At 47.1% G+C, this 18,491-nt stretch overlaps 1 protein-coding gene across 1 annotated transcript in view; it reads right to left on the reverse strand.

The window, feature by feature from the left end:
* Positions 1-10,982, reverse strand: part of TCF20 (transcription factor 20) — a 245,710-nt gene extending 234,728 nt beyond the window's left edge. The window contains 1 exon segment of the mRNA XM_030207030.1: positions 10,969-10,982. The gene's annotated coding sequence lies outside the window, so the exon portion shown is untranslated.
* Positions 10,983-18,491: the final 7,509 nt, after the last annotated feature.

The following is an 18,491-nucleotide window of genomic DNA, read 5'->3' on the forward strand; positions in this document are numbered from 1 at the left end:
GGCACAGACCGTATAAGTCTGCCCAGCACTATCCCCGCCTCCCAACCACCAGCTCCGCCTCCCACCACCGGTTCTGGCACAGACCGTATAAGTCTGCCCAGCACTATCCCCACCTCCCGCCACCGGCTCTGCCACCCAATTTCGGCTAAGCTCCTTAGGATCCATTCCTTCTGAACAGGATTCCTTTATGTTTATCCCTTGGATAACATAGTGGTAGAGAAGAGATTTGAAACACTGGAGGACAGAGTAGAAGGGTCAATAGCCTGAAGATTCCTAAATGTATTGGTTAAGATTGGACGGGACTGGGGAGGAGGGTGTTTAAGTGTGAAAGTTATCAGATGATGGTCAGAAAGAGGAAGAGTTGAGGCACAGAAACTGGAGAGTGAGCAGTTTGAGAAGAGGATAAGATCAAGACAGTGGCCATTCTGGTGAGTGGGGGCACTGGAGTTGAAGATTGAAAGAGGATGTTAAAGCAAGAAACTGCGAAGCATAAGAGTCAGAGGGATCATTAGCATGAATGTTAAAATCCCCAAGAATGAGGGAAGGAGATGAAGGTTCAAGAAAAAAGGAAGAAAGGGACTTATCAGGGGGTCGATAAATTACTGCTACTCGGAGAGGCAGAGGAGCAAATAGACGGATGGAGTGGACTTCGAAGGAAGAAAAACAGTGAGACTGAGGTGGAAGAAGAGGTTGAAATCTACAAGAGGGTGAAAGTAGTAGCTCGACACCACCTCCGCGGCCAACCGGGCGAGGAGTATGGGAGAAAAGATAACCTCCATGGCATAGGGCTGCGACTGAATCAGAGCAAATAAAGGCAATTTTGTGTAGTCCTCTATAGCAAACTGATCTATGTTTGGGATGCCTCAGCAACTGAAGATATGACCAGCCACCAGTACTTGGTGCAGATCCCACTCATGAGGTTCAGAACTTGACTATGTCTGTCTGCTAGGTCTCCTAGGTCCTTATAGTCGCACAGTGGATAGCCAGCCTGTGCTCCCATTTGTTCACATAAAATATGGTCATTTTGATTATTTGAATTAGGATCTGATGACTTGTTGGCAGGGTGAACCCATCCCATAAACAACGTATCTGAATACAATCTCATGTTGGATTAGACATCAGAATTTCAGAATATAGCCACCATTGCAAAACCCTGGCTGTCTAGGACAACACGTGGATAGAGGATTACAGAAGCTGTTGACTGATCCCAATATAATTTAAATGCACTTAAGATATGATACATATGGCGCCAAGCTTTGGGGAGAAGGGGGCATAGAACTAAGGTAGAACTTAACTGATGGGCTGCAAATTAGTGACATTGCAAATTAGCAATAAATCCAAGAGACCGCAGAAAAAGTGATCACTTCCCTGACAGAGTTATCAGCCAACTGTCTAGATAAGGAAAAACAAAGATTACCTAGTGCTAACAGAAGTATTTTTGTGAAGACCCACTGGACCACAGAAAAGCAGAAGAAAACTCTGTACTGGTAGCAGAACCATTTTACCATGGACCTCAGGAACTTTGTGTGTCTAGAACAAATAACATTGTGAGCAAATACATCTCTGAATCCCAATGAGCATAACCAGTCCTTCATGTCTAAAATTTGTTGAGATACCTTTAATATATGTCAAACTGCCCTGTTCCAGAGAACCAAATTCTCTTCTGCAAAATGAGGCCAGGGATCCTGAGTTTACCCAAGCAGAGGCAAACATTTTCCAGGTCTGGTGGAAATGGAGTACATAAGAACATAAGAGTAGCCATACTGGGTCAGACCAATGGTCCATCTAGCTCAGTATCCCAGTGGCCAAACCAGCTCACAAGTACCTGGCAGAATCCCAATTAGTAGCAACATTCCATGCTACCAATCCTGGGGCAAGCAGCTGCCACGCCATGTCTGTCTCAACAGCAAACTATGGACTTTTCCTCCAGGAATTTGTCCAATCCTTTTTTAAACCCAGATAGGCTAACTGCTGTCACCAAATCCTTCAGCAAAGAGTTCCAGAGCTTAACTATTCATTGAGTGAAAAAATGTTCCTCCCATTTGTAGTATTTCTGTGTAACTTCCTTGAGTGTCCCCTAGTCTTTGTACTTTTGGAACAAGTAAAAAAAAATTGATTTACTTCTACTCATTCTGCACCACTCAGGATTTGTAGACCGCAATCATATCTCCCCTCATCCATCTCTTTTCTAAGCTGAAGAGCCCTAACCTGTTTAGCCTTTCATACGACAGGAGTTCCATCCCCTTTATCATTTTGGTCGCTCTTCTTTGAGCCTTTTTTGAGATACAGCGACCAGAACACAATACTCAAAAGTACGACTGCACCATGGAGCGATACAAAGTCTTATTCACCGTCCCTTTCCTAATAATTCTTAGCATCCTGTTTGCTTTTTTGGCTGCCACCACACACTAAGCATAAGATTTCAGCGTATTATCAACGACACCTAGATCTTTTTCTTGAGTGCTGACCTCCAAGGTGGACCCTAGCATCAGGTAACTATGATTCACATTATTCTTTCCAATGTGCATCACCTTGCATTTGTCCACATTAAATTTCATCTGCCATTTGGTTGCCCTGTCTTCCAATATTTCACAGTCCAAATGTGTTTTAACAACCTTAAATAGTTTTGTATCATGTGCAAATTTAATCATCTCATTCATCGTTTCAATTTCCATATAGTTTATAAATATGTTAAATAGAAACACACACACACAGTAGATGGCGGCAGATAAAGACCAATATGGTCCATCCAGTCTGCCCAAAAAGATAAACTCATTACATATTGTATGAAGTGATACATTGCAGGCAAACCTGATCTTGATTTATCTCTAATCAATCCCATTACCGATCCCTGTGGCACTCCACTGTTCACCCTACTTCATTGAGAGAAATGACCATTTAACCCTACCCTCTGTTTTCTGTCCAATAACCAACTCCTAATCTAGTAGTAGCCCTGAAATAACTATTAATATCTGCTTGTTTAAAATTATTCTTACAGCCCTTTAGGAAGAGATGTAATCTGCCTCTCACTATAAAATAGCTGGTTTATTTGTTGTATTTCTATCCCACATTTTCCCACCTATTTGCAGGCTCAATGTGGCTTACAATGTTCCGGGTTAAGCTAAACTGCTTCAAACGTTTGTTCTTAGCTACCCAGTACCTCTCACATGCTTCTGGCTGAGACTACTGCAGTTGCTGAAGCCTCTGATATGATCAAAAGAACCGTGGTAAAGGTAACACCACTTGTAGAATAACTGCTTCCACTGCACTGCAGTAAGGTCTCCAGTAATGGTCAGGCGTTTGGAAGACAAAATAGTGACCTGTAGTAATATCTCCTTGACCTTGGTACCAAACAGAACATCTCTGACACATATTGAGCAAGGTGTTTCAAACTTTACCTCTCAAGACTGCACTTAACAAGGTCATTTTCTTATCTCCAGGCAACATTACCGATGTCCTAGAAATTGTATCAAACACCTCAAAGACAGATCACACCAATAGATTCACAGTTGTGACTATATCAGAAACTTTCTAGGAATTTGTTTTCTTCTGCTGGGAGCAGTTTTGCCTCAGCTGTTAGCTTCTGAATGCACTAATGGAGAAACACAATGTATTGTGGCATGCCTGCTATATATGCACATCCATGTACCTTTGTTTTGCCTATAGCGTCCAAAAGCCTTTGGTCTTTACCTGGCAGGATGTTGGCATGGGTTCTGGAGTGAATTGCCCCCTTCAGGGTCAATTCTACCAAATACCAACTGGTGAGGCAGCTGAACCCCATCAAAAGGTAAAGCAAGAATTGGCCCTGTATTTTATGTCCACTTTTGTTTTGGTTTTTTTTTGGGGGGGGGGGTTAAACTAGGAGGCACAATATGGGATCTGCCACTGTCTCTCAAAAGGTACCAAAAGCCAAATGTGCAGGGATCTGGTTCTAAGCAAGTGGTAAAAGTGTCGGCAATAAACCCAGTACCCCTTCATTTAAGGTCTTAGGAAGTTATGGTGGAGTATTTAATGGCTGGCCCATGAATGCATTATCCACAAGCCATGCAGTGAATATCCAGGGTCAGGGGGTGGCCCCCACCAAGGGGGTAGGGATTGGCTATAGCCTGACTAGTTTGCCAAGCTCTTAATAAAATCATCCTACTGGAGTATCACCCCTAATGATACGAAACCCAGTGCTGGAGGGCATCCAAATGTGCTAATTCGGGTTGTCAGAGGTAGGTGGAGAAACCTGCACCTCTTGAAAAGGCAGTTACTTGTCTTATGCTTGCTCCAGGACTGGCTGAATTGCTTCCTCTCGGTGCAAAAGGGGAAGAATTTTTCAGAAGGTAAAAATTTAGTCTTACCTGCTGCTAGTTTCCTTTCCTCAAGTCCTGCTAGACCAGTCCAGACCAGTGGGTTATGCTCCCCTTCCACTGCAAGGGAGGATCCATGCTCAGGAGCTTGCAGAACCCTCACCCCTGCACACCTGTACAACACAGTATAGGAAGGGAGCAGAACTTGTCTAGCAGGACTCACAGATAAAATTCCTTATTCTCCTAACTAGATCTGTCCAGAACATTAAGATGTACCAAAGCCTTGTCTCATCCCAGGTGGGAAGACATCGCCTCCCTCAAGACTGCTCTTCCAAAAAGCACTGTCCTCATATGCCTGAGCATTCAATTAAGTCTGATGACAAACAAAAAAACGCCACCACTGCTTTCAAATATCTTTTGGAGAAAACACCACTGCCTCGGCTCAGGACGCCACCGCTTGGGCCTTAGCTGAATAAACTAAGGTTCAACAGGGACCTGTCTAATGCATCCTATCCTATATAATAATTCTCACCTCCAACGTTCTGTGCCTGGGACCATGCTCCCTAGGCTGCAGGTGGTCTGCTAGGCAGACACGCACTGACGTCACTGACGTCATGACAGCTGATTCCAAGGCAAGGGGAGGAGTAGGGAAACACGCTGTTTCCCTACTCCTCCCCCTGCCTTGGAATCAGCTGTCACCCCCCGTGCTACGGCCCCCCTCGACCCCCCCCCCACCTTTGTATACTACCTGTGCTGATGGGGGACCCAAACCCCCGACAGCCGAAGTGTTGTTGTGCCCTTCGCGTTCCTTCCTCATCTTCTCTGGAAGTTCCTGTGCATGCGTCTGACGTCAGACGCACGCAGCAGAGGAACTTTCAGAGAAGATGAGGAAGGAACGCGAAGGGCATAACAACACTTCGGCTGTCGGGGGTTTGGGTCCCCCGTCAGCACAGGTAGTACACAACGGCGGCGGGGGGGCGGTTTTTGGCGGTCCGGGGGGGGGGGGGGGGGAGGCGACAGGTTCGCCGAAGGGGGGGCGAGGGGGCCGTAGCGCGGGGGGGGGGGAGGAATTGCCTGCCTAGGGCCCGTTTCCTTGCCTACAGAAACGGGCCTTTTTTACTAGTATTAAATAAGCAGAACCAATGGCCTCCTTAATTCAATTTGCTATAGAGGCTTTTGAAGTCACCTGTCCTCAGCGAGAAACACTGTGAAGAATGAACAAATGATCTGAGTTCCAAAAGAACTGGTCACCTCCAAGTATCTGAGGACTTTCCAAACATCCAGCGTATGAAGAAAACAGCATCCTACAGCATCCTTTACACTGTGCCCGGAAAATGTGGGCAAGCTTATCTCTTGATTCACATGCAATGCCAAGATCACCTTTGATATAAAAAAAAAAAAAAAAGATGAAACTATCCAGAGGGGACACTGCATCCACCAAGGAAGACAGAGCGAATCTCTGCAATTCCAAAATTCCACCAGGAAGACCACCTTTAGGGACAGATCCTTCAGAGGACCTTTACAGAGTGGCTCAAATGGGGAACATGAAGACTCCCAAAATCAAGGTCAAGTCCCAATGAGGACCACTAGCTACAAGGGAGGACAGAGTTGCTAAACTACCTTCAGAAATCTAAACATGCCAAAGCCACTATCTGCATTTTCAAGGAGTTAATGCAACAGACAACTTGAAACCTTCCTGCAGGAAAACCACAAGCTACCAAAATATTTGAGTGTGCATAATTCCCTTTCAAGATTTAAATCTAGGTTGAAAGCCTACTAATTTTCTCTAGTGTATGGGGAGTGATTCTTAGAGCTATATATTCATTGAATTCTGTGGTCCTATTGTTTTTTGTTTTGTCTTTGTTGTTTTTCTTACTGCTCCAACACGAATAATGAAGGGCGGATGGAATAAATATTGGAGTCCACATCAGCCATGTACACACTTTGCAAACCCTAAGCTACACCAAGGAGGTAAAGGCTCTGCACACCAAAAGCATGGACACCACTGCCAAATATCCCTTGCAGACTAGACAGCGCCTCTGAGGGCTAAGCTGTAAGCCAGAAGGGTTCTGGATCTTCCATAACTACTGCCGTTCCCTGGAACAGGAAGGGCTGTCCCACTTGCACATTCACTAAATGTGTACCAGGGTGTTGAGACCAGTCTTGACCTGTTAAAAATACCCACAAAGGATGGCTTGTTGTAGAAGCAAGGCATCAATCCCTTGGGATACCCCACTCCATCTTTATGCAGAAAAATCTGACAGACCTGGCACTGTGAGCTGATCCTATGATACCAGCACCAGCTGGCTCCACTGAGCCACTATCTGTTGAAACACCTAGCCTCCTAGTTCCCACTCTCCTGGATCTAGAACACTGGAGGGCAACCAGGGTCTGAGGGCCACACTCCAGTCAGGTTTTCAAGATTTTCACAACAAAATATGCATGAGATATAGCTGCAGACAATGGAAGTGGTACATGCAAATCAATCTCATGAATATTTGTAGCAAAAATCTTGAAAACCTGACTGGGTTGTGGCCCTTGAGACCCATGGTTGCCCACCCCTGATCTAGAGTGTTACAGCTGAGGAAATCTGTCTAAACATTCTGCATCCCAGCTAAGTGTCTCTCTGCCCATCTGAACAGAAGGGCAATCTCCTCTGTCATTGAGCCATGGCTGGTTCCTCTTTTACCTCTTCATGTATGCAACAGCTGTCGTATTGTCCAATAACACTCTCCCTCCAGAGAGCTCTGGAATGCTAGCAGGGCTAGATGGATCACCCTTGCTTCCAACCTGCTGATGGACCAGGAAGCTTCCAGAGCACGCCACCACCATTATGCCACCTGCTCCTGACAGTAAGCCTCCCAACCACCAAGTCTGGAATCCATCATCATTGCTGCCTACACCAAGGGCTCCAAGAACTATCCCCAGACAATACTCTTGGAGACATCACCAGAGCAACTTCCACACCTCCTCTGGAAGCAAAGTCTTATCTCGTGCTTCTGAGGCTGAAGAGACCATGCAGGTAAGTCTACTCTCTGTAGTGGTCACATGAGAGCTCCTAGCCATAGTACTGGCTCCAACATTGCTGCCTTGTAGCCCAGGACCCAAGACCCTCTGGGCATTATGCAACAAGCAGCTTTTTAACTGGTTCTCCAGCCTAAAGAGCCAATTGTCAACAAAGGGGTGGATTCTTATGCCTTACTTCAGAAGGGAGGTCACCACTAATCACCATGACCTTGGAAAAGTTCCTGAAAGCTGTCACCAAGACAAAAGGAAGTGCTCTGCACTGGAAATGCTGCCCTAGAATGTAAAATGCAGATTCTTACGATGCTCCTGGCAGATCAGAATATGCAAATAGGCTTCCATTAAATCCAGAAATATGAGAAGTCTGCCTTATTGGACAGATTCTATGATTGCAAGGTCTCAATGCAGAATTTGGCACTCTCAGGTGTTAGGTTTGATTGTGAGCCCTTGGACATAGGCCAAGGCATAGGGCAGACCAAGCTCACGCTATACACAGACAAAAGGCTACGAAGCTCGGCACACTCAAGGAGACCAGTGAGCAGCACTAGAAAGGGAAACAGACCAGTAGTACAGGGCGCAAGGCCGAACTGGAACACAAACACACGAAAGGGAAAAAGAACAGAGAGAAGTCCCGGATGGGACTGGCACACAGGCCACAAATACTGCGCCACACACAGTCCCCAATAAAAAGTCACAAGATCAAACAGATACTAATAACAACCAGAATAAGGGAACCCACGCAGAGAGGCAGCTCAAGTTATGCCACACAGCTTATACGAATGAGTGGCCTTCACAGGAGCCAAACAAGAGCTATAGCTAGCATAGGGTAAAAGGGAAACCACACAAAGAAGCAAGGCTGTACCACACAGCCACTCAGATTCACACATCAGAAAAGCAATTCACACAGGTTCAAACAGGAACCACACCCACAGAGAGAACAGTACAGGGCTGTCTACACAAGAGCCAAACAACATATACCGTAGGTAAAGGGTTAAAGCAAACTACACAGAGAAACTGCTCAAGCTACACAGCTTAGACGAGCAGAAATGCTCACAAGAACCAAGCAACAGATACAGCAAGGTAAAGGGTTAACAGGAAACCCAAATGAAGGAAGAAAGCTCCCACGGACTCACCCAGCAAACACAGCAGGAAAGGGTAACGGCTCCCGGCTGAACAGCCAAGCACACTGAGAAGCAGAACACAGCTGAATAGCAGCCAAGCAATCAGAGGGAGCAGACTCCTACAGACTCAAAGAACAAACACAGACAAAAAGAAATCACACTATGCCACAAGCACAAACTATACATAAGCAAGGTAAGCTCATAGCTAAAGGAAATAATGCTAGAGAGTCCTATGCAGGCAGAGGCAGACTTAAATAGGGCCTGGCATTGGACGTCAGCTGCCTCAGATGTCAGCCCAATCCCTGACAAGGCAAATCAGGAGCGAGACCCAGTCGCTACCCTGCCTGCCCCAGTAGGATCATAACAACAGGGCAGCATTTACTCCCTTCAGATCTAGAATTGTGTGAAATGAGCTCCCTTTTTTGGGAACCACAAAATAAACGGGATTACAAACCATGATCACACTCCTCCAGCGGTACTAGAACTACTGTCCTGAGCTGTATAAGATGTGCCAATGTAACAAACCACATCTCTCTTGGCTGGAAACACACAGGGAGAGACCATAAGGCATCAGAGCAGCAACTCCAGAGCACACCCTGCTGAAGTGCCTCCAGAACCCAGCAGTCAAATGTGATGCCCTCTCTAAGGTAAAGCCAGCCCAGTGCCCGGAATGGACCCACTGATCCGCACAGGAATGGCTCTCACCCCCCCCCCCCCCTCCAAGGGGGTACTGCCCCTATCCCAGGGCCTTCGGTTACTCCAATGGAATGAAGACTTCTTGATCTGGTCAAATGAAAACACCTAAGGGAAGGCACAGGCTCTCCATCCAAGAACAAGCCCAATTGTACATAGCACTTCCATTTTCAAAGCCCTAAACTTCCTAGACCTAGGGGTCATCCCATAACTGAAGACACTGCTGGTTACATCATGGCCTAGCCAGAGGCACTGGAAGCAGGTCATGTATCCACATGTCACCAACACTTTTGCCCCATGGAGCATTTCTTAAACCCTAGCTGTTGCAAAATTAAACTTGATGGTCATCTTCACAAAAGAGACTGTCAAAGACGGAAAATGGGAAGGGGGGGGCGGGGTTGTGAGGGATTCGCTTTCGAGATAGAAAAAAAATATATGATATACTAAGATGAAAGCAAATCACTCAGCAGCTCCATGCAATCAAGTTGATTGAGGAATAAGCGTTACACCTCAGCACAGGTGTTGACAAAAACAGACCAACAAAATGTTAGAAAGCAACACTGCACAGAACTGACAATGCTCAAAGACCTTGGCCTTTCTGAGTCCTGAAAGCAGAGCCTATGTCAGTACTTGTGGCCAATTTTCTTTGTGGACAGGCAGAATGAATAAGCCATGCCACCATGTACCCTGTTCTAAGAGGTTCTCAACAAGTTTTTCCCATTTTGAATTAAAGTAAAACTGTATGCACATAAATCTCTGGAAATCAGGTTGATAATTTAGTGGTCCCCTATACAAAATGCAATCAGCAGTAAGCTTTTATACAGAGTTTCATCTCTCTTTTATGATGGCTACTGCACAGTGAAAATGAAATCCAATGCTTGGGATTTGTTTAATTTTTTTTCCCTGCGATGACAACTGTCAGTTAACCCTATCTGGTGTCATTGACTGCCATCACCACAGGAAGCTGTTTCCACTATAAAGGAACTTAAGTGTGAAAGTCCAAATATGACCAGCACAGCAGAAGACGCTACCAAGCCTTAACAGAATTCACACACACACATTAACTCAACATTCACATTTTTGCCAAGACTTATCAGCAGAACATCCTTTCAACTCACCCGGCATAGTGCAGCATCTAAGAATCTGTACTATACTGCATGTTTGCACATCTTTAGAATACAATAGTTATAGCAATGTAATTTTTACTATACAAAGATATTCTGCACGTAACATCTTACAATGGGGCACCATAATAATTGATCGGCAAGGTCATACTTTAGCGACTCAAAAATCACGAGGTCCCTTACTATAATATGAAGTAACGTGTTTTATGATTCTTTGGTTATCCTGACAGGACTATCATAACATGAAAAGCACCTAGTCTTCCTTCCAGAAGCAAAAGGGCTTTTAAAACACATCTCTTCAGATCAGTTGGGCTCCAAAAAGTACAGCCACCTCTGAGATGCACATTACAGCCCCAGATTTCACCACTGGAACACATGGCAGGCTCGGAAATGGGGAAAAGGGCCAGTCTCGCTACTCAATTTCAGCCGGGTAACCTGATGTAAACAAAATGAATACCAGTGACTTGAACCAGGGCAGAGGGTGAAAGACCTGTGCATCATCACCCTGCAAAGGGCTCCGGCGCCCTCTATAGAGAGACAGCCATGCCACCAGCCCAATTAATAGCAACAACAGAAAAGGGAAGGAGACACCTTGCAACAAAAAATATAATATACAAATAAAAAATAAAAAAAAAAAGAAAATAGATCAAACGTAAAGAACGCAGGGCCGGACCACTGTCCTGCCACAAAGTGAGCCAGCGGCAACTTTACCACACAGCGGCCAACTGTCCGCCTCCCGCCGCCACGAGCCCTCTTGGCACCATCCTACTGGAAACGGACGTGACGAGCCCACGCTGCAGAAACACGCACTTTATTTTCAGCCGCCGCGTCCTTTCTCCCACACACAGGCTCAGCGCGGTGATGAGATGTGGGCGGGGCTGGGAGACAGGAAGAAGGGAGGGTGATAAAAACATTCCCTGATGCCCCCCCTCCCGCGCAGGCGCGTGACACCCACCATTGAAACGCGCGCATACACCAGCCACCGCCACTACTAGCTCGCCCCTGCCTGTCACACACACGCGTGCGCAGACGGTGGGAGGACACTAGCTTAAAAAAAAAAAGAAAAAACAATAATTATAAACACCAGAGTAAACAAGCAAACAAAAAGTGAAAGCCCAAGCCCCGGCGACCCCGCCCGTGATCAGAGCTGCGTGAACAGGGCCCATGGCGACTGGTAGTAGTGATGGTGCTGCTTCCTGGCTCTATGCGCCCAGCAGTGATGGATACCCTATCCAGAGGGATGGGAGGTAACAGAAGGGGGGGGGGGGGGCTCCAGTCCGTCGCAGCGAGAGAAGGGTATGCACAGTGCACACGCGCTCATCCCCTCTCCTCTACTGACCTGCGCGGCCACACAATACAGGCCCATTTGCCCCCTCTACATTTTTTCTTCTTCATTCTCCCCAAGACAGGAAATAACTAAGTCACCTGACGGAGGGACAGCCAATAGGCGCAACGAAGGCAAGGGGAGCGAAAAGGGAGGGAGAGAGAGGGAGCGTCGAAACGCATGCTAGGTAATCCTTGGGCTCCCATAATAAGCTCCGTTCTGGGAGTGACGTCCCTGCGTCCCTCCCACCTACTCCTCGAGAAATGGGTTCTGAAATACATGTCACGCACATCATCCACCAAGATAGTACACTCTTCCAGAGCTTTCCAGGCACGTGGGTTCAATCATGCATACTACAGCATACACAACCGATTGGACAGCTACCGGTCGGAAAGAGAAAGGTTACAAAACTTCAAAGGAAGCAAGGAAGTTATAATGTCTCCTTGCATCATTATTATAGAAATTCATAGAATACCTACTGTAGGTCAACAAACTTCTTTGCATTACCTGTCACAAGAATTAACTTTGAAATTTAAAAAAAATTAACACAAAATACAAATGCTTTATTCAAAAGCTCCAGTTTTACTTATTTTCCTTTTTAAGTTTTAAAATTTCTTCTGAAAAGAAGACAATGTCAACCATTACTAGTGAGAAAAAAGTAGGGTTGGGGAAGACGAGAAAGGTGGTAAATTAAAATTACCCTTACTTAGTAAAATCAAAGTTATGCAGATAATGGACTCAATCTAAGTATTCTACCTGAAGCAGTGGAAAGTTAGGTGATGTGCCCAGAGTCACAAGGAGCTGCAAAGAGAATCAAACCCAGGTTCTCAGCCCACTACACTGAGCACTAGGCTACTCATTCTCTTAACCACTTCTCCAAATCCTCATCAAAGAACAACCAACCCGTTAAGGACAAATGGCTGAAGAGGTTCTCAGAGGCCATATTCACCACCCAGTGGCAAAGCCCGAGTCAGCAAGCTAGTTTAAAATTACCCTCCAAATGGGAGACCATGCAATATTTACCACACAGCATAATGGCTAGTAGATATAACTCTCTAAGGTAGGAGACCTTTGATTGACAATCACTGTTGCCAGAAACCTGATTGCATTTTTCACCACATAGGCCTTGACGTGCCAGGGCACAGTATCCAGTACCCAGCAGCAATTACGGATAGTGATGGGTAGGGTTACCATATGGCTCCAGAAAAAGGAGAACGGATTGAGCCAGCCGAGTTTTACTTCCATTGCTTTCAGTAAAACTCGGCTGGCTCAATTACTTCCATTGAAAGCAATGGAAGTAAAACCCGGCTGGCTCAATCCGTCCTCCTTTTTCTGGAGCCATATGGTAACCCTAGTGATGGGGGGAGGGTGGCAAACAGGGGAGGTGCCTGTGAAGAACAATGCATTTTAAACATAGAATAGGAAGGTGAGGGAAACTTTAGATTGGTGGAAAGAAGGTGAAGGCTATTTTTAAAGTAGACTGGGGGAGGGGGTTCAAAGAGAGAGGGAAAATACCAAGCCAGGGTGATGGGAAGAAATGATGGGCCCAGATACAGAGAACAGGGAGGGAGAGAAATGGTAGACAAAGGGATAGGAAAGCGGGAAGAGAAAGGGAGATATGGTGGACTTGGAGTAGTGGGGAGAGAGGGAGAAATGCTGGGTCTTGGGGGGGGTTGGAAGGGGGGATATATGCTGGACAATGGGATGGAAGGGAAGAAATAGATACTGCTACTGCATCAAGTGAGGGGGGAGGAAAGAAGAACAGAAAAGCGAGGGAGTAATACTGGACCATGGCGGGTGGGGAGAGATGTCAAGCAATCAATGAGGTGGACTACAAGAGTAGGAAGAGGGAAGTCTGGAAATAGTGGAACCATGTGTGAGTGGTCAAGGGGGCAGGGCCGTGCCGATGCGGTAAGCGAGGTAAGCGCCGCAGGGGGGCGCCCACCTCTGGAGGGCGCCGCCGCGGTGCTTACCCTCGCCCCGCCGAGGCCTTTAAATCTTTTGGTCGCCCCGGGTGTCACCAGAAAGGGGGGTGCCGCCGCTCCTCCCGCTTATCTTCATCCTGGCACCCCCCCCCCCCGCACCAGCCCTTTAAATTTATTTGCCGACGCGATAGTGAGCGCAGCACCTCGTGTGGAAGTAAAGGAAGCGGATCCGATCATCTCATTGGGCCTTCCCTCACTATCCCGCCCTCCTCTGACGCAACTTCCTATTTCCTCTAGGGCGGGACAGTGCAGGAAGGCCCAATGAGATGATCGGATTCGCTTCTTTTACTTCCACACGAGTGCTGCGCTCGCTATCGCGTCGGCAAACAATTTCTTTTTAAAGACGGGTGGCAGGGAGAAGACGAGGCAGGGTGAGGGTGGGGGACAGATGGGGTGACCGTGAAGGTGGGGGAGGACTCGGATAGCAGAAGGGACTGGGTGGGAGACAGATGGGGTGAGGGGGACTCGGATGGGCAGAAGGGACTGGGTGGGAGACAGATGGGGTGAGGGTGGGGGGCACTTGGATAGCAGAAGGGACTGGGTGGGAGGCAGATGGGGTGAGGGGGACTTGGATGGGCAGAAGGGACTGGGTGGGAGACAGATGGGGTGAGGGTGGGGGGCACTTGGATAGCAGAAGGGACTGGGTGGGAGGCAGATGGGGTGAGGGGGACTCGGATGGGCAGAAGGGACTGGGTGGGAGACAGATGGGGTGAGGGTGGGGGGCACTTGGATAGCAGAAGGGACTGGGTGGGAGGCAGATGGGGTGAGTGGGACTCGGATGGGCAGAAGGGACTGGGTGGGAGACAGATGGGGTGAGGGGGACTCGGATGGGCAGAAGGGACTGGGTGGGAGACAGATGGGGTGATGGTGGGGGGCACTTGGATAGCAGAAGGGACTGGGTGGGAGCCAGATGGGGTGAGGGGGACTCGGATGGGCAGAAGGGACTGGGTGGGAGACAGATGGGGTGAGGGTGGGGGGCACTTGGATAGCAGAAGGGACTGGGAGGGAGACAGATGGGGTGAGGGGGACTCAGATGGGCAGAAGGGACTGGGTGGGAGACAGATGGGAGAAGGGGCATGGAGCTGGAACTGGGGTCTGAAAAGTGAGCAGGAGGGAGAATGGGGTCATGCCTGGGGCAGGGGTGGATGGGAGAATCAATGGATCTGGAACTAGGGGCAGCCGCAGGTGGGAACTGGGAGCCGAAAAGAGGGGGCAGTGAGAGAGGGGGGATAGATCCTGGATGGAATGGGGAGTGAGAGGGAGGGCAGACCCTGAATGGATGGGAGGGGGAAAGAGAGAGGGCAAATGGTGAATCGAAGGAGCAGAGAGAAAGGGCAGACAGTGGATAGAAGGGAGTGAAAGAGCAGACAGTGGATGGAAGGGGGCAGAGATAGAGGGCAAATGCTAGAGGGAAAGGAGAGAGAGAGGGCAGATGGTGGATGGAAGGGGGAGAGAGATGGCAGACTGGGACAGATGGTGGATGGAAGGAGCAGAAATAGAGGGCAGATGTGGATGGAAGGAACATTAGAGAGGGCAGACACTGGAGAGCAGAGAGAGAGCGAAGACAGATGCTGGATGGAAGGAAGACGGTGAAAAGAAGATAAGGAAAGCAGAAACCAAAGACAACAAACTGTAAATATATATTTTTATTATTTTGCTTTAGGATATAGTATTTTAGCTGTGTTAATAAATGTTTATAAATAGAACATGTAAATAAGGTAATCTTTTTATTGGACTAATTTTAATACATTTTGACTTAACTTTCAGAGAACAAAACCCCCTTCCTCAGATCAGGATAGGATACTGTAACAGCACTATACTGTATTGACCTGAGGAAGGAGATTTTGGCCTCTGGAAGCTAAATGTATTAGTCCAATAAAATGGTATTATTTTATTTTCTGTATATGTTTTATTTCTATTTGTTAATTTGTAAAGTGGTGATTGGTATTTGTTAGTTTTTTCAAATTTACATCTGCTGTCTTTATATTTTGCACAGTACTAGGGGACATTTTCTGTTTCTGTGGTGTTGCATTGTATGCAGAGTCTGGCATCGGGGGTTCAGTTTAATTTTTGTCTAAATAGAAAGTTTATGATTACTTATCCTATAGTGGATTAGGGTGTATCTGTGTTTGAAAAAGACATGGCTTTCAGTTGGCATTGACTGTGCAGGATCTACGATCTGTACTATTCTGTCTGGTTTCGTTTTACAATAGGTGAATTGATGTTCTAGTGCTCACTGTAGTGTTTAAGATGCTTTCCTTTTCCTTGTGTGACTCGTAGAAACGACTGCTTATGGTATGGTAAAATTGCTCTATAGGTCGTGAGTGTTTTGTATTCTCGGTATGCCTAGTACTGGATTTGGGGGGGGGGGGGGTGTTAAACAATGACCGGCCCCGGGTGTCAACTACCCTAGCTACGCCACTGCTGCCGACGTCTCCCTTCCCTTGCACTCGTTGGTTCCCTCAGTGTCCCGCCTTCTTCTGACGTCAGAAGAAGGCGGACACTGAGGGAACCAAGAGCGCAAAGGGAAGGGAGACGTCGGCAGCGCTCCGCTTTCACTGACGCTGCTGCGACCGGAAGTAAAAGATTTAAAGGCCCCAGGGTGCGGAGGGAAGGGCAGAGAGGCATGGATGGGAGGGCAGGGCCCAGGGAGAGGACAAATTGCTGGAAGGGGAGGGGAGAGAGGATTGCTGGCTATGGATGGAGGAGGGAAGGGCAGAGAGGGACAAGGATGGACATGGGGCCCAGGGAGAGGACAAATTGCTGGAAATGGAGGGGAGGGGATAGAGGAGGCAAGGATTGCTGGCTATGGATGGAGGAGGGAAGGGCAGAGAGGGACAAGGATGGACATGGGGGCCCAGGGAGAGGACAAATTGCTGGAAATGGAGGGGAGGGGAGAGAGGAGGCTTGCTGGCTATGGATGGAGGAGGGAAGGGCAGAGAGGGCCAAGGATGGACATTGGGGGCCCAGGGAGAGGACAAATTGCTGGAAATGGAGGGGAGGGGAGAGAGGAGGCTTGCTGGCTATGGATGGAGGAGGGAAGGGCAGAGAGGGACAAGAATGGACATGGATGGGAGGGCAGGACCCAGGGAGAGAGGAGAAATTGCTGGAAATGGATATAGAGCAAGAAATGAAGAAGAAAGGAGAAAAGTAAAGAAATAAATGGAAAGGAAGCCCTGGAAATGGAGTTAAGAGGACAGATAGCAGCAGACTCAGATACTGGGCCAGCATGATCGGAAAAAGAAAGTCACCAGACAACAAAAGTAGAAAAAAATTATTTTATTTTCATTTTAGCATTTGGAATATGTCCACTTTGAGAATTTACATCTGCTATCTTATTTTGCAATGTATAGCAATTTGTTTCTAAGAATATTGCTGACAATTCCTTTCAGTGTGGCAAGTGGTGAGCGATCATTTTCATGGGGGGGGCGTGATCATTTTCACGGGGGGGGGGGGCGCCAACTGATAGTCTGCAGGGGGGCACCAGAGACCCTAGGCACGGCCCTGCAAGGGGGGGTGGCAAGAGGATGAGTGAGGAAAATAGTGAGTAGAGATACAGATGTGGTTATAGGGAATAAAAGGAAAAACAGGAGTTTCGGAAAGGAGCGAGATGGGAAATTGGAGAGCTAGGGCCTGAGAAGAGATGATAGGTAGCTGAAGATTAAAAAGAAGAAGGGGAAGAAAGAGGGTGAAATTGGAGTGGACAGAGACAGAAAAGGCTGAAAGGGAAAAATCAATATGTTAGAGACTAGCATAGTGAAGGAATTGAATGAGAGAGAAGAGAGGAGAAAAGAAAAATGGACAGCAGACACTGGAAGGAGAATTAGAAGGAGACAGACCACAAAACAGAGAAGAGAAACTGGGACAAAGATGAATTAAAACAAAATATGTAAACAATGGTAGAAAAAAAGTGCTTTATTTTAAATGTATTTACTGTACTATGTTAGCTTTGGGATATGTGCATCACAGAAGTTTTTGTATTGTATTCAGCGGTATAGATGGCTAATTTAAGGGGGCGGGGCTTCAGCCTAAAATGGATGAGCAGCCTCCAGCCCCCAAAGCAAAATATAAATACCTGAGCTGGCGAGGATCCTCAACTCCCATAATCTGTCATTCTCCCTCTTGCTCCAAACCTGTTTTTACAGTCAGCAGCACTGCACATGCTGCTACTCTCTAACTTGCTGTCTCCCTCGGTAGCGAAGTGTCCTCCCTACAGGAAACAAGAAGTTCCACCAAAGGATGTGGACACTACTGAGGGAGGCTCCATGCTCAGTGCCTGCTGACTGTAAAAGCAGGTTTGGAGGGTCACCAGAGAGAAGGAGAATGAGAGATGCCTGATTGCTGCCATTGGGGGAGATGGGGGGAACAGGAGAAAGAGAAACCTGACCTGGAAGGGAGGAGCTACAAGAGATGTGGAAACAGGGAGGCCCAGTAATCAGCAAATTTATGTTGTTTTACCGTGGGCAAAATGCTGTTTACCGTTTCCGCAGGGCAGTAAAAAGTTTTTCTTCTACAACCAGATGTCCATGTAAGTTTGTCCAATCATTCAGATTTATGATTATCCAGATCACCCCCCTGCTGAGTACAGTCCGGATAATCAGTGTCATACTGTACTGGGCACTAAGCATGAATTCTATATTAGCCAATTACACGTATAATCGCCATTACAGAATACTAGCCTAAGTCTGCATTTTCGCACCTATTTTTAGTCACAAGCATTTAAGCCATGGCAAAGGGTAGCTAAATGCTTATGCGCTAAGGATGTAGAATACTGCTAGTTATGTGCATAACTGTCAGCAATTAAGCGTAACTGCTAGGCACATCCTCCCTCATCCTCCCATGCCCCTCCCACATCCATATCTCCTCCCAGCTGCACGCTAAAGGAATGACACACTAGGTTACAGAATTACAATTAAAAATGCAGT

The sequence above is a fragment of the Microcaecilia unicolor genome, chromosome 1 (genome assembly GCF_901765095.1).
Source record: "Microcaecilia unicolor chromosome 1, aMicUni1.1, whole genome shotgun sequence".
Classification (NCBI taxonomy): Eukaryota; Metazoa; Chordata; class Amphibia; order Gymnophiona; family Siphonopidae; genus Microcaecilia; species Microcaecilia unicolor.